Source organism: Psittacula echo (genome assembly GCF_963264785.1).
Source record: "Psittacula echo genome assembly, chromosome: Z".
NCBI classification, from domain to species: domain Eukaryota; kingdom Metazoa; phylum Chordata; class Aves; order Psittaciformes; family Psittacidae; genus Psittacula; species Psittacula echo.
The window spans coordinates 41744426-41756133 of record NC_137742.1 but is presented as its reverse complement, the minus strand read 5'-3'; positions in this window follow the sequence as shown (position 1 = coordinate 41756133).

The window sequence follows — 11708 nt, the reverse complement described above, 5'->3', positions numbered from 1 at the left end:
CAGGGGGGTTGGACTAGATGATCTTTTGAGGTCCCTTCCAACCCTCGGGATTCTGTAATTCAGTTCTACTCCTTTTGAGGTGGTATACATGAATACAGAGAGGACTTCGCCATGGCAGAGAGAAGGAAATGTATCCATTGAGAGAACTTGTATTGTTGAAACACTTATCTTAGGACACAGGATTTCGCATGTGTATTTCTCTTACAGCTACTATCAATTAGGACAGATCCCAATGTTCTATAAAGTAAATATAATTACAGAAAAAAGGAAATGCATTCTTAAACTGTCAACTGCTGTCTGTCCACATGGGTTACAAAGCAGATTTGGTACTAATGCATGAAAATATGCAACATGAACAAACTGGCCAAATGGGGCAAAGGAAACAAAACTGGGATGTAACAGAGATTAACGGAACGGTAGTAACTAGGGCCTACAGTTTGTAAAACAGAATTGCAGTAACAAACAGTCCTCTCAGCTCACTGGTAGAACTAGCTGATCAGCTATTTAACTATTATATCAGATTTAAGCCTCAAGGAAAGACTTGATAGAGATTTTATTTTGGCTGTAGAGCTGCTTTTTTCCATTCCTAAAAGGAAGAGAGACGGATATCAGTCGTAAAGATAACAGAAGAAGATTAACTGGGCACTTTAGCAGCAGGAAAATTGAATTAAAACTATAATTAAATTGTGCTTCATGTGAGCTAGGGGACAGAAAAACTGTGAATTATCTGAGATCAAAAACAACTGTCTTCATGAATCTTGAAGAGAGCTATCTCACTAATACAACCACAAAGTGGGAGCAAAAATCAACCATTTTGGTTTAGTTGGCTTATTAACTATCACAAATGCCTAAACGAGCAACATGATTGCTTTGTAAAGAGTGCAAGAAGATGCTGTACTGCGAGCTTTGCAGAAGACATTAAACTTGAGGAGCTGGTGATCTTTAACAGGCTCTACTATGTCTGCTGTACTGGAACTTGCAATCGGGAAGCCCATATGTTATTAATATAATCAGCAAATTATAACACATATTTGGAAAACTGCATGTGGATCAAAGGGTGGAATGTATTGATCCTGATGGGGAGACCACTGTACACCTCAACTAACCAGCATGGCCTTCAGGCTGTTTCGTGCCATGCCATGCCATGTGGCCCCCTTCGCCACAGAAGAGGTGCAGTCTGTGCATGGTGCAGCAGGGTTTTCAGGGTTTTCTCTTTGAAATTAATATTTTTTCCTGAATGCTACTGATCTACTAAGCTTTGTACACTGCTTGCTTAACACATTGGATGGCATTTTTTATTTATCAAATTAAAACAAAACCTACATCCCTGAGAATGTATTACAAAATATTTATTTTGGTTTAATTTGATTAATTTCATCAGGCTTTATATTTTATAAATAATTTCTAATGGCAACAGTGATCTTTCAGATTTGAAAACCCCAATTAACCTTGTTATTTTACTGTACCTGAGAACTGACGGTTTTCTCAGAATCTGGTGTTGTTGAAAGAAAAGGAACAATGACGTAACTTCTACACATTATACTGTCTGCATCTGCAGAAAGGCATAGTCTGTAGGAAGAGATAACATCTTTCATTAGAACATCTGATATGTGTAAGTTTTGGACTTAGATTTTCAGTTTGAACATGCTGCAGATACTGCTTTTTTAAAGACAATGTAATACAGAGCTTATGTTAAATAAAGTTGTCAGTAGTTGATTCAGTAAAGCACATACTGTGATCTTCTTTGGCATAAAGACCAATAAAGCTGACTCATCAGCTTCACTACTGCCTGCATTACTTTGTCTTTACCCATAATTTACACACTGAAGTGTTCAATTACTAAAAAGATAAACTGTAAATGAATTAAAATTAGTAATGTAATGAGTTAAAATTAGCGGGGTGGTGGGGTTGCTCTTTATGTGCGAGAGCAGCTACAATGTACTGAGTTCTGTCCAGGGACAGGGGACGAGCGAGTTGAGAGTCTGTGGATGAGAATTAAGGGGCAGGCTGGCAGGGGCGATACTGTTGTGGGTGTCTGTTACAGGCCACCAGATCAGGGGGAGGAAGTTGACGGGGCCTCCTACAGGCAGCTGAGAGCGGCCTCACAGTCACAGGCCGTGGTTGTCGTGGGGGATTTTAACTTCCCTGATGTTTGCTGGAAGGACTACTCAGCAACCCAGCCACAGTCCAGGAGGTTCCTCCAGTGTATGGATGATAACTTCCTCATGCAAATGGTGGATGAGCCAACCAGGAGAGGAGCGCTGCTGGATCTCATCCTCACTAACAAGGAGGGTCTGGTTGAAGCAGTAAAGGTTGAGGGCTGCCTTGGTTGCAGCGACCACGAGATGGTGGAATTCAGGATCTTGTGTGGTAGGACCAGTACAATAGCAAGTAGAATTGCAACCCTGGACTTTAGCAGGGCAAACTTTGGCCTTTTCAAGCAATTGCTAGGGGAAATCCCATGGGCAAGGCTGCTTGAAGGTAAAGGAGCCCAAGATAGTTGGTTGACATTCAAGAATTGCTTATTCCAAGCTCAAGAGCAGAGCATCCCGACACATAGGAAGTCAAGGAAGAGGGCCAAGAGACCTGCGTGGCTAAATAAGGAACTGCTGGGTATGCTCAAGTGGAAGAGGAGAGTTTATAGGTCATGGAAGGAGGGGCTGGCCACTCGGGAGGAATATAAGGCTGCTGCTAGAGGATGTAGGAAGGCAGCTAGGATGGCTAAGGCCTCCTTAGAATTAAATCTGGCGAGAGGGGTCAAGGACAACAGAAAGAGCTTTTTCAAATACATGGCTGATAAAACTAACACCAGAGGCAAGGTTGGCCCACTGGTGAACGGGATGGGTGCCCTGGTGACAGAAGATACAGAGATGGCAGAGTTATTGAATGCCTTCTTTGTTTCTGTCTACTCTGCCGGAGGCAGTCCTGAAGAGCCCTGTACTCCTGAGACCTCAGATGAAGTCAGGTCACTGGAGCAGTTTGCCTTAGTCGACGAGGAATGGGTTAGGGACCAGTTGAGCAATCTGGACATCCATAAATCCATGGGTCCAGATGGGATGCACCCGCGGGTGCTGAGGGAACTGACAGAAGTCGTTGCTGGACCACTCTCCATCATCTTTACCAAGTCTTGGGAAACGGGAGAGGTGCCTGAGGACTGGAGGAAAGCAAATGTCACTCCAGTCTTCAAAAAGGGCAAGAAGGAGGACCCGGGTAACTATAGACCGGTCAGCCTCACCTCCATCCCTGGGAAAGTGATGGAACACCTTATCCTTGATGCCATCTTAAGGCATGTCAAGGATAAGAGGGTTATGAGGGGCAGTCAACATGGCTTTACCAAGGGGAAGTCATGCTTGACCAACCTCATAGCCTTTTATGAGGAAATAACATTGTGGATGGATGATGGCAGAGCGGTGGATGTGGTCTACCTTGACTTCAGCAAAGCATTTGACACAGTCTCCCACAGCATCCTCATAGCTAAATTGAGGAAGTGTGGCCTGGATGATCAGGTAGTGAGGTGGACTGCGAACTGGCTGAAGGAGGGAAGCCAGAGAGTTGTAGTCTATGGAGCGGAGTCCAGTTGGAGGCCTGTATCTAGTGGAGTGCCTCAAGGGTCAGTATTGGGACCAGTATTATTTAATATATTCATCAATGATTTAGATGAGGGAATTGAGTGTACTGTCAGCAAGTTTGCTGATGACACTAAGCTGGGAGGAGTGGCTGACACGCCAGAAGGCTGTGCTGCCATCCAGCGAGACCTGGATAGGCTGGAGAGTTGGGCAGGGAGTAACTTGATGAAATATAACAAGGGAAAGTGTAGAGTCCTGCATCTGGGCAGGAACAACCCCAGGTTCCAATATAGGTTGGGGAACGACCTGTTAGAGAGTAGTGTAGGGGAGAGGGACCTGGGAGTCCTAGTGGATGGCAGGATGACCATGAGCCAACACTGTGCCCTTGTGGCCAGGAAGGCCAATGGCATCCTGGGGTGTATTAGAAGGGGGGTGGTCAGTAGGTCGAGAGAGGTCCTCCTTCCCCTCTACTCTGCCCTGGTGAGACCGCATCTGGAATATTGTGTCCAGTTCTGGGCCCCTCAGTTCAAGAAGGACAGGGACCTGCTGGAGAGAGTCCAGCGCAGGGCAACTAAGATGATTAAGGGAGTGGAGCATCTCCCTTATGAGGAAAGGCTGAGGGAGCTGGGTCTCTATAGTTTGGAGAAGAGGAGACTGCAGAGGGACCTTATTAGTGTATATAAATATATAAAGGGGGAGTGTCATGAGGATGGAGCCAGGCTCTTCTCAGTGGCAAACAATGATAGGACAAGGGGTAATGGGTATAAACTGGAACACAAGAGGTTCCACTTAAACTTGAGAAGAAACTTCTTCTCAGTGAGGGTGACAGAACACTGGAACAGGCTGCCCAGGGAGGTTGTGGAGTCTCCTTCTCTGGAGACATTCAAAACCCGCCTGGTCACATTCCTATGTAACCTTATTTAGGTGTTCCTGCTCTGGCAGGGGGATTGGACTAGATGATCTTTTGAGGTCCCTTCCAATCTCTAACATACTGTGATACTGTGATAGTAAAATGGAGAAAACTGAACAGAAGTCAGTGTCTAAGGGAAGACTGCTGTACAGTGCTATATTGGGGTTTTTCCCCCTCTTAAAAATTCTAAATTTAAATTCAACTTGCATGTTATTGGTAAGATAGTATGTTTGTGTTTTCAGGTTTCTCCACCCTGTTAGAATTAACCTAACAAAAAAAAATATAAAAAAAAATCCACCCCAAAGCCTAGTCATGACACATAAAATCTTGAATTGGTATAGGCATCATCAGTATGAATGTCAGAACATATTTACTATAATTTTGACTCAGGCCCTTTTTCCATGTGCCAGCTCGTTTGAGGTCATTAAAAACAGAATACCTATTTGACTCAAGAAAATCAAGAAGTGAAGGGGGAGAGCATCCATTTATAATTAACTGAAATAGGATAATAGCGACATTGCTACTTCTGTGCACAGAAATTAATTACGATGTTTCTTGTACGCACTGAATTAATTTTAAAGAGTATGCCTTAAGCTTTTTGCAAGCAACTGTGAAACTACAACACAAATGATGTGCAGCACACTTTTGAATTAAGCCTTAAAAAGGAACACGGTCTGATGCATTTATATTTTGAAGGTCCTAAGGGATATTTTTCTCATTAAAAAAACACGCTTCTTGGTGTATTGTCCAAGAAATCACATGAGGAGACAAATTCTGTTTTTCAGTATATCCACAGGTCTTCTCTTTCACCAGTTTTAGCTAATGTTTTGTATTCAAGGTTAAAATGAGTCCTAAGCAAATACTTGCAAAGTTTAGTGGTCACCAAACAGGCAAGAAAAGAAAGTAAGGCTTTATATGTAGGAAAAGATGTAGATGCATTCATGTAACATTTCATGTATTTGCAAAGTAAACAGGTGTTCAAACATGACACCTGCCTCAGTTACCTCCTAGAGCTTTTGGAGGAAAAAAACTGTGTTTTACCCTGAATGGAACCTAAAGTCTCATTTTGGTTGTCTTTACATCCACAATACCTGTAGAGTCAACAGTATGACTGACACAGAATCATCAGCTTCCATCTGATACCTGTGTGCTCATATTCCTTTCGATTCACATGTCTGGGTCCTGAATTTGTAGGGTCTGTCAAATGAACAGCAGCACAACTACATTCTAGTGTATCCTTTACAAAGTGCAATTGCATTACAACTAAATAAAATGCATTTGATACTCTAGCAGTACATCACTGGCTATGTTTTCTTTGTTTCAACATTATGTTCAACTTCTAGCCTGGGTTTAAAACTGTTCTGAAACACAAGTCTTATGCCTCCCCCCATAAAATCTCCTGGAACCACTGAGACTGGATATTCAACCCTTACACTGGTAATTAACTGACAAAACAAAAGCCAGAAGGGTGGAAAAGAACTTTGCCAAATTTAAGGAATACAGCTAAGAAAACTTAAATTTAAATAATGCCAGAAAATTAAAATGGGAAAATGCCCTATCTGTAACCCTGTCTGAAGCCAACAGCTCATCAGGATTCACATTAAAAAAAAGGCACATTTCTGACAATGTCTGTTAGTGCTAAAGAACAAGCTATTTCTGGAAATACTAATGAAGACAAGCAATTCTAGGAAAACGCAATTCACATTAAGAGTTTCTTCAGAGGAACCCATCGTACCCCTGTAATACAATACTGGTGTCACAAGGCTCCTGAGCTGATTTCATGTGAGTGTGCATTTACATAAAAACATACAATGGAGGGTGGAGAGAGTCCCTGGTTTGACACGTTCAGTGCAACAGGTACAATTCCAAAGACATGACTCAGCTGCAGCTTTTTGTTACATGTCTTTATGTCTTTTTTGCTCTTCAGTGTATCTATGAAAAAAAAGTATCAGTGCTGCATATAGAGAGAAATACTGGCTTGCCTGAAGGCAAAGGAAGTAGCTATCAATGTTTATTGTTTAAATTTCTTTTTTCTTTCTCTGATTTTCCACCTTGCAATACCAAAACTGTACCCGTTAATTTCTCTTGACTGCTTAGCTGGGTGACATAGCAGAGCATTCCTTTTGGAGGAATAAACTCTACCTTGTTCTGAGTCCAACCCAATGGCCCAGTCTAATTGATCTGATTTCTATCCAAAGCACCTGTAGAGAGAATAGCATTACTGGCTTATGAAGTAATCAGTGTCATTCAGGTATCCATGTGCACATGTATGTTGTCAGATAATTATCGCAAAACATAGATTATTATAGGCTTCAGAAATTACAAATATCAGGATGTCATTAATTCTTAGAATTAATTCTTTATAGCAAAAAGAAGTAATTGTAAGATGTACCTTTTTTCTTTAGATCTAGGACTCTCTTGATGGATGCGTAAATGGAACAAGATTAACTGTATGCATGCACAAACATTAAATCCTATCTCTGCCCAGGGAACATGGAATACTGTTAAATGTGAAAGTACACACATTCATGCACATTATGCAATAGATGAAAAAAAACTTGAGAATACTAAATATTCTCAAATTAAGTACTTGAGCAAATTAAGTAAAGCAAATTAAGCAAATTACTTCACAGCAAATTAAGTACTTCAGTCCTCTCCACTGTTAGTAGCATGTTACCAGAAAGTGAAAAATGGTACTTCTTTATTGTTAATTTTTCTCTTTACCTGACAGACATTTTACCCATGAGACCAAAATCCACGTTTTCCAGTTGTTTGTATGCAATGGAACAGTAGAGGGAGCTCAAGTCATTCTGTCAGTAAATCTCACAGAATCACGACCAGTTTCTTAGCATAAGCAAATATTAATGGCAAAAGTTTTGCCTCAAGTTTGAATACACAATGTAACTCAAAGTTTGTTCTTAGTATCCAACCTAAAATATAACCACTGACTCTTCTGAAAATTTCAAGTCTTTTCAAAGTTGTAGATCCATAAAACATTCTTTACTTTGGAGTAAAAAATCAACTTCTTGCAATCTCTTTAAATATATAACCACCAAAACAAAAACAGTAATTCAGAGTCTTTTAATTTAGATTCTACGTAAGAAAATGCAGACACACAATTCAAAATATAATCTGATTAGGAAGCAGGCTAATAGGAATGAAGCACCGTGACAGCCTGGTTATTATACCCACAACAGGGTAATAGATTGTTTTTATACAAACATGTATTTAAGCAATATTAGCACCCTATATGACTCTGTGTTTAGGTTCAAAGCAGCATTTTGTAAATAAGTGTTAAAAAGTCTCTTTTCTCTGTCTTTTCAAATTAAACTAGTCCTTATCCTTTTCTATTCCCTACTGAAAGTTTCTTCAAATATTATCAAAGATTGACCAATCTTCCTTAAGAGAATAGAGCGCTATCTAAATTCAGTGTTAAGTTCAGGGGAATTTAATTAATATCATTGTTCTACTACACAGCAATCATTGTTCTACTACCATTAGGTGTGCATCTCAGGCAAGAGATTTTTTACCCTTTCTGCTTAAATTCAGGTTCACAAATGAGCTCATAACAATTTAGGTAACATACTATGTGGCTATCTTATAAACTGAGGTTATAGTTATAACTAAACTATATATTTATATATAAACTATATATAGTTATAAACTATATATATATAATATAGTATATAACTAAACTATAACAAAACTAAACTATGCTAAACTATAACTAAGTTATAACTATAGTTATAAATTGAGGCTTACAATACAACCATGTATTTACTTCAGTATGTAAATCAATGGCTCAATTCCTGCTGAAGTATCAAATGGAAGCCAATTATTTGCTACCTTCTAGCTCAGTTTTCTACACTATTTTAAATACTTCTGAAGGAATCTTACTTTCCTCAAGTATTTATGATGGCTTTACCTAAGACTTAGAGGATAATTTTTTTCTTAGTACTACAAGCTTGTCTAATGGATTTTCACATGAAGATAGAAAATAACTCCATTGTTACTGTACTTCCACTTAAAGGAGGATGTCAATTAGTCATTGTTTTGAGGTCCTTCTCTGTATTCCCTTTAAAATGGTAGACTGAACACAGTCTCCTGGAAAGACTTCTGTTAGCATTTTATAAAATTACATATAGCAGTAAGTGTCACTTAATAGCTCCTCTGAAAATTAAATGGACCAGGTCATAATCTTTATCCTTAATGTCACTTACCACTCAGATATTTCCTTTTGTTTTTCATTAAGAGATCTGGTAGTAATGTACAAAAGATACTGATGCTCCTATTAATACATATGTAAAGTGTAGACAAAGTACAGAATTCATTACTGAAGCTTCTAAATTCTTGCAGTGAATTTTTGTTTGAATTGCATACCAAAAAGGCAATTTTAAGAAGCACTATTACATGAAAGGGAGTAATTGTTTTCTGTTGATATTCACTAGAAAAATGGCACATTGACTCATGTTTTTTCACACTTTATGTACGAAAGTTTTGTTGAAAGAGGTATTTGCAGATTCCTAGCTGTGAACTGTCAGTTTGCATTCACATACAAATTAATTTGTACACTGGATTTTCTCCATTTATAAATGTTTCTATGTTTGCTACTTTTTAAGACTCACTACCAGGTGAAAATACATATATAAATGTGAGAGAACTAAAATGCATTGTCCCTTTACATCTTTCACTAATAGCTGCCCCTCTTTGATTTATGGTGTTGCATGATACCTGAATCTGTAATGATAGTGTGTGGTGTCTGCTCAAATTGCGCCAACAGAATCCAATTATTATTTACTCTGCAATGGAATTATTCAGGCAGAACAATACAGAAATACTTTTACATCTGGTATTGCTGTAGTGGTGATTACTTTATATTTACAGCTACATAAAATGTGTTCTGCACTGTAAGTACTCAATCCCAGCTGGAACACTTTGCTTGCACTGAAATGCATAAATATTTTTGAAAAACCCAGATCTTGTTTCACACTCGTATTTCAAGTACGCATTGCTCATGTATTTTAACTGAGGAAACGATATAATGCAAGATAAGTTTTCATTTTACCTACCAAATTTTGTTGTAAGGTTGTGATGTATTTTGGCGTGCTTTGATGCTTTGGTTTTGGAGTTGATTTCCATTGTAAACTATAGCAAATGAGATAGGTTTCCATAGTTCTTCCATTGACATACTTTGGATTGCAAAAAAGTAACCTCAGCTGATAAACTCTTTGGATGATGGAAGGAATTATGATGATACTTTCCAACAAGATACTAAAAGAACTATCTCTGTACAGGTACTGTGTAACTCTTGTCTCCCTCTCTTGTGACATAGAAAGAAATAAGGTGGGAATGATGGCCTACCTACAATAGTCTAATGGTTAGACTATTTCTGAGGATGTTTGTTGAAATATTCACTGAACAAACTGGAGGGTTTGTACCACTACAGTGTGTATGATAAATATTGTAAAGGAAGCTCAGAGTCTGATACTGCAGCATGTGATCATGAAAAACAGTGGAATTCCATTGAAGATGATGGAGTTACAATACTATGAAACTTGAATGAAATCAGAATTTAAGTAGCATTTACCTAAGAAGAGCCTGTAGGAGAAGAGTAAAAGTTAGAATAGAATGCTTGAGGTCTCAGATAAATAATCCAAACATCTAATATCATTAACACCTATAACCCAGCAAAGCATCAGATGTTCTACTGACTATAAAAGAACTAGACATCCCTAGATGAAATAGCGAAGAGTAACTTATTTCAGAGTTGCACAAAAATAGAAACCTCATAAAGATTAAAAGCTGTCTTGTAAAAAATGCCTATATAAACAGCTGGGAAAAAAAAAAAAAAAGCATTTGAATGTGAAGAACATAATAAGTAAGCATAAAAGATATCTTGACAGAAATGGCAGTATTCCTGTGCTGCCAAAGTATGTATTTATAATTTAGGTCACAGAGGTGGAGGACTACTGTCCCACAGATTAGATACTGGGAGGAACACTTCATCACAGACTTTGCTGAAACTTTTAGGAGGAGATTTTAATAAATGTAGCTAAAAAAAAAAAAAAAAAGAATACAATAGCCTAGATATAAATCACATCCATTTAATGATAAAAACAGTAGAGCAACAATAGGAAGGCATGCTAAGGCACATGAAAAACAACAAGGTGGTTAGTGACAGCCAGCATGGCTTCACTTAGGGGAAATCCTGCCTGACCGATTTGGTGGACTTCTATGATGGGGCTACAAAACTGATGGACAGGGGCAGAGCAGTTGACGTCATCTACCTGGATTTGTGCAAAGCCTTTGACACTGTCCCGCATGACATCCTTGTCTCTAAATTGGAGAGACATCAATTTGATGGGTGGACCACTCCATGGATAAAGAACTGCCTGGATGGCCACACGCAAAGAGTTGTGGTCAATGGCTCAATGTCCAGCTGGAGACCAGTAGTGAGTGGTCTCCCTCAGGGATGGGTGTTGAGATCGGTGTCTTTGTCGGTGACATGGACAGTGGGATTGAGCGCACCCTCAGCAAGTTTGCCGATGACACCAAGCTGTGTGGTTCAGTTGATACGCTGGAGGGAAGGGATGCCATCCAGAGGGACCTCGACACGCTTGTGAGGTGGGCTGATGCCAACCTATGAAGTTTAACCATGCCAAGTGCAAGGTCCTACACCTGGGTCGGAGCAATCCCAGGCACAGCTACAGATTGGGCAGAGAAGAGATTCAGAGCAGCCCTGCGGAGACGGACTTGGAGGTGTTGATCAATGAGAAAATGAACATGAGCCAGCAGTGTGCACTAGCAGCCCAGAAAGCCAACCGTATCCTGGGCTGCATCAAGAGCAGCATGATCAGCAGATCGAAGGAGGTGGTCCTGCCCCTCTACTCTGCTCTTGTGAGACCTCACTTGGAGTGTTGTGTACAATTCTGGTGTCCTCAAGATAAAAAGGACATGGAACTGTTGGAACAAGTCCAGAGGAGGGCCGTGAGGATGATCACGGGGCTGGAGCACCTCCCTTATGAAGACAGGCTGAGAAAGTTGGGTCTGTTCAGCCTGGAGAAGAGAAGGCTGCATGGAGACCTCATAGCAGCCTTCCAGTATCTGAAGGGGGCTATAGGGATGCTCGGGATGGACTCTTCATTAGGGACTGTAGTGACAGGACAAGGGGTAACAGGTTCAAACTTAAACAGGGGAAGTTTAGATTGGATATAAGGAAGAAATTCTTTACT